Source organism: Vigna unguiculata, chromosome 8, assembly GCF_004118075.2.
Source record: "Vigna unguiculata cultivar IT97K-499-35 chromosome 8, ASM411807v1, whole genome shotgun sequence".
Taxonomy (NCBI): Eukaryota; Viridiplantae; Streptophyta; class Magnoliopsida; order Fabales; family Fabaceae; genus Vigna; species Vigna unguiculata.
This window is the reverse complement of record NC_040286.1, coordinates 29,402,219-29,408,218: the sequence shown is the minus strand read 5'-3', so window position 1 is coordinate 29,408,218 and position 6,000 is coordinate 29,402,219. Positions and strand designations below refer to the sequence as shown.

The 6,000-nt window shown below is 31.3% G+C and overlaps 1 non-coding gene across 1 annotated transcript; it reads left to right on the top strand.

Annotated features, from left to right (window-relative positions):
• The first annotated feature begins 1,187 nt into the window (after nt 1–1,187).
• Nucleotides 1,188–1,261, top strand: TRNAI-AAU. The gene has a single exon. It is a non-coding gene; the product is annotated as a tRNA-Ile (tRNA).
• The last annotated feature ends 4,739 nt before the right edge of the window (nt 1,262–6,000 follow it).

Genomic DNA, 6,000 nt, shown 5'->3' with positions numbered 1-6,000 from the left:
TTCTCTAAGTAATTAGCGATTAATTATAATTTTTTATTTATAATAATAACTGTTTAATAATAATAATTTTTTATTTTGTAATTTAATATTTAAAATGGTCGTTACATTGATTAATTATTTTTAATTTTTAAAATTAATTTGTAATGGAAGATATTTTTTTAGTGTGTAGCATGACAAAGTCGTCGGATGGAAAATAAGGAGCAAAGATGCAATCCTGAGAGCAACTGCGCCTCAACAACTTGCAGGAAGCACGAGTTGAAGAATTATTCAAAATCCAAGAATCGATGTTGACCAACCTATAGGAAGCAAGTGCTCTTGGTTTCCTGAATTTGAATTTTATATGCAACCAAGGTAACATATGTAACATGTTTATAATGATGTTGTGATTACAATCTCTTGCCGAACAAAAACAGTTGTACATATTTGACGTGTATTGTGGAAAGTGTTCACTGTCTAGGTCGATGAAAGTACAATGAATCATGATACACATGTATCATACGTGTATCGGATACGACACATATATGATACGTTGATATGTTTATTTTTAAAATAATAAGATACGATACGTGATATATAAATATTAAAAAATGTACAATAATTCCTAAAAAAATATAATAGTTATATGATTGTTATTGTGTGAATTCAAATTTCCTAACTAGAGACCAATTATTTTTGTAGTCTAGTTAATTTAGTGACCAATTTAGAAACTAATTCATAATTGAAACTATTCTAAATATCAATTTAAAGACCAATTATAATTTTTTGAAACTATTTTAGTTGTCAATTTGGTCACTGTATAATGACTATTTTTTTTTGTCAACTAAATTTGGTCATTATTTCAAATATTTTCTTGTAATATACTATGACTTTATAAATTAGATACTTCATTGATAATTATTGATAAAATATCATAAAGTATCGGATACGATATGTGTCAGACACGGATACGTGACCCAAATTGAAATATCGGTGCATCATAGCTTGTCAATAAAAGATAATGGGTAATATAGTAATTTTGCTAATATCTTATTTTCTTAATATATAATAGATTAGTCAATATACAATTATTTGTTTTTTTTTTCCTTTTATAATTAGTCAGTATCCAATTATTTTTCCAATAAAAAAGTTTATCGGGTTATTTTTTTCAATAAACAAGTTTAACCGGTATTTAGAATAAAAATACGTATGGCCTATTAGCTCAGTTGGTTAGAGCATTGTGCTAATAATGCGAAGGTTACAGGTTCGAGACCTGTATAGGCCATTTAATTTTTTGTATCTTTTATTTTTCCAATAAAAACGTTTATGGTGTGATTATTTTTTGTCACTAAAATTGGTCATTATTCAAAGATTTTCTTATAGTGTACTACGACTTTATAAATTAGATACTTCATTTATAAGTATCCTAAAGTATCAAACACATATATGTGTCAAACACAGATATGTGATTCAAATTAAAGTATCGGTGCATCATAAGATAAATACAATCAACTAGTAGAACAATGCATTTTAGGAGATAGAATAAATGAACTAAATCCTATTAGGGTAAATTTTTCTATACCAAGAAGATATAGATAAAGATAAACAAACAAGTAAACTTCTTTAATATATTAAAATTAATTTGCCTGTCTCCTTTTTCTTTTTCTTGAAAATTTAGATAAGGGTTTTGAATTTATAAAAGTTGAAGAATATAGATTAATACATCTTATCATCTTTTTTAACAAAGGTTAATGAAAAACTTATATGAACAAATAAAACCTTAAATGTTATTTTTTAAAATATTTCTATCCTTATTTTGTCAGTTACAAGTGAAATTTTATCATCATAAATATTAATAAGTTACTTAGGTAAAATTTCAATTCTTATTAAAGAATCACATTACAATTTTATTAATTTGTAAACAAGTGAATATATCATTTGTGTCTAAAATATATAAGAATAATCTAATTGGTTCTTAAAAAAAAAAAATTAAGGCGTGCTTATGTTTATAAAGTTTTATTCTATATTTAAGTGATGAGATACCCCTAACCAAGGAATCAACCACCAAAACTATGGTTAGGAGGATAGAAGAATATTGGGTCTCCTTTGAGTAGAGGTGTCAATTTGGCCCAGTCCACAGGGTTTGGCCCTGACCCATGTGGGTTAGGGCTAAAAAAGCCCACATCGAAGAAGCCCATAGGGCCAAAACCCCCCACAAAAGCCTTGTGGGTCAACACCAACCTATGGGCTTTCATCTTCAACATGAAAAATATATTATTTTTAAAATATATTATTATCTATGGGACAGACTTAACGACCCTGACAAGCACGATGACTCAAATAGGCCTAACGACCAGGACCTACCCAACAACCTAGACGGGTCCAACGACCTTAACGGGTTCGACGACCCGAACGAGCCCAACAACTCGAACATGCCCGACGATCTGAACGGGCCCGAGGATCTGGTCAGATATGACTATTCGGTTGCGCCCGACGATCCGAACGAGCCAAACGACCCGAACCTACATGACGTCATGGACAGGCCTGACCTGGACGGGCCCGACGATTTGAACGGCCAAACAAACCAAAGCATGACAACCCGGACGATCCCGACCACTTGGACGGGCCCGACAAACCATAAGGGCCCAACGACCCAGACAAGCGTGATGACCCAAACGGACCTGACAAACCAGACATGCCTGATGACCAAGATGAGTCTGACGACCAGGACGAACCTAACGAATCGGACGGGCCAGAAGATCTGAACAGACCAAATTACCTAGATGGGCTCGAGACGGGCCCAACGAACTTGAAGGGCCAAATGACCTGGACGGGCCCATCCAACACATTGGGCCCATTCGAATAGTTGGGCTCGTTCGAGTTGTTGGGCCTGTCTGGATCATTGGGCCCATCTGAATCGTCGAGCTCGTTCAGGTCATTGGACCCATCTGGATCGGACCCGTTCGGATAGTCGGTCTCATTGGGGTCATTGAGGTCGTCTTGCTCGTCCAGATCGTCGTCATTGTTCGGGTCATCAGGCTCGTCCGGATCATCACGTCCATCCGGGTCGTCGTGCCCGTCCGGATTATCGGACTCGTTCGGGTCGTTAGGTTCGTTTTTGTTTTCGAGCTCATCCTTGTCATTGGGCCCGTCCGGATCGTTGGACTTGTCCGGGTCATCGTGCTTGTCCGGGTCGTCAGGTCCGTCTGGGTCATCAGGCACATCTAGGTCTTCAGATCCGTCTAGTTTGTTGGGTCGGTTTGGGTCTTTGGGCCCGTTCGGGTTTTATGGCATGTATGGGTCGTCGGGCCCGTCTTGGTCTTCAGATTTGTCTGGGGGATCAGACATGTTTGGCTCGTCAGGCTTGTTTGGATCTTCGAATCCGTCCAAGTCGCTCAACTTGATCTTTGACTCTAACTTAATGTAGTATTATTTGGGGGGCCTAACCCACCTCAACCCTAGTCTTAACCCACTAAAGAGAGGGCTTTGGGGGCTAGGGCTTTTTTTTGGCCCCCTCATTTGGGACTCCCCTAAAAAGGGACTTTATGAAGAGTGGATGAAGGCTGGCTCATGGGCTAGGGGCCAAATTGACACCTCTATAAATAGGTAGACACCCAAGATAAAAATGTTAGTTTTTATAGACTCATTATATCCTTCCGAAAATGAACTATTGATTGAAAATTATCTTGTGCATAGGAGTGTCTTTACATATATCTTATCGCCAAAACCTAGATTGAGATAAAATCTGACCTACAAGAACAAAAACAAAAAACGTTAATGATTTTAGGGTTAAATATGTTTTTAGTCCCTCAAGTTTCAGTGAATTTTGGAATTAGCCCCTCATCAAAACTTTATACCAATTTAGTCCTTCATCTTTCAAAATGCATGAATTTAGTCCTTTTAACCAAATTTTGTTAAGTTTATCTGACGTTTCAAGCACATTTCATGATAGTATTTAAGTTAACATTAAAGCAAAAATGTGTCAAACAGTGTAAATAATTTAAATACTATCATGAAATGCGCTTGAAACGTTAGATAAACTTAACAAAATTTGGTTAAAAGGACTAAATTCATGCATTTTGAAAGATGAAGGACTAAATTGGTCAAACATTTTGATGAGGGACTAATTCCAAAATTCACTGAAACTTGAGGGACCAAAAATATATTTAACCCATGATTTAATAAGGTGTATTCGACCTTGTAAACGAACATTTTTTTTTTCATTTTGGTTGATAAATTTTTTTTCTTAAGTAAAAATATCAGAAAATAAAATAACAGTAAAGTTAGTGTTTTTGGTATGTGAAAAATATAGGTGCTGGTACCTAGTTCCTTTAAAGAAATTTTTAAACAAGTGAGCTTTTATGTTTGTCCTTTTTATTCTCTATATATATATAAAAAAAAAAAAAAACTTAGTTAAGCGATAAACATTTTATATTGCTAGTCACGTGTAATTATTTTTTTTAACAAATAATATAAATGTTATTTGAGTTAAGTTATTCATTTATATACGCTGGATTTGTTAAATAGTATGTAAGCGTTTTATTGAAAGAGCATAAGTGAAATTAAACAATACATTCAAGTTGATAATTTTACAACATATTATGAATTATTAGAAAATGTGCTCGGTCAAAATAAATTGAGTAATTTTGACTAACATTTTTCACTAAAATGTGACATTATATTTCACATAATAACCAAAAGTGTTGAACTATAATAAATATAACCATATCAAAATAATTACTTGCATTCTTGTTTGCATGATAATTTATAACAATATATTAAGGAAATTTTTTTTGTCAACTTTTTATTTTTTTAATTTTATCCTTAATTATTATTATTGTGTCCACCGTAAAGGGATTCCAATTTTTGAAACTTACGATTCTCATTTTCATCTTCAAACATCGGCACACAAACTAAGTTTTATTTTTGTGTGTGAGAAATCTTACACCATACAATACTCAAACTATCCACTCATTCAATTCAACACGTTTAACTTAACCTCTTTTTTTTGTTAACATTGCTTTCATACGTGGGGTCTTTTGAAACTTTATTAGTTTCTGTTTCAAAAATTTTAAGAATTTGTTATAATTAAACTGATTTTTTGTAGAATGAAAATATAGAAGAATTTATTGTAAAAATTGTCTTTAAGCAATGAAGTAACTTTAGAAAATGATTCTAACATATTTTTTTCCCAGAGACTAGAAAGTTTTATTTCTTATTTTTCAATCTCTTTTATTAGTGGATGTTTATATATATATATATATATATATATATATATATAAATAAAATTTTTACTTTTGTATTTTTTCTTTTCTTTAATTAATTTTATGGTCCTCTACTTATGTCCACAAATACTCTACATTTATGTTTTAACTGCAATATTTATATAATATTGAAATATTATGTCGTGTTTGGATCCAACCACGGATTTACATCGAACGTGAATTTGTTAAGAAAATTCAAATATCAATGCGTTTATGCACGAAAAACGACATAACTATTTTTTTGAAAACTTTCTTCACAATGATAAGATTAGCGAAGAAATATATATATATATATATATATATATATATATATATATATATATATATATATATATATATATATATATATATATATATATATATAGTAAAAAAGATAAAATATAATAAAATATTTATCTTTTATTCTAATGAAAATAATTAATTTGAACTTAATAAAATATTTATTTTTTATTCTAATATAGTAAACATTTATAATACAACAAATATTTATAATAAATATAAATAATTGTAATTATAATAAATATAAATAATAATAATAATAATCTTTCAATTAAAACATTTTTTAATCTATTAAATATATCACATCATTTACTAACATATTTTCTTCTCAAATCCTTTAATCCAAACAACTTCATCTCCACCTCCCTTACCTCTCAAATCCATTCATTCCCACTCTCTTAAATCTACTATTCAATCCAAATACAACTTTAGTGTCTAGTATTCTATGTGTATGAAATGTAATTAGATGGTCAATATTTGC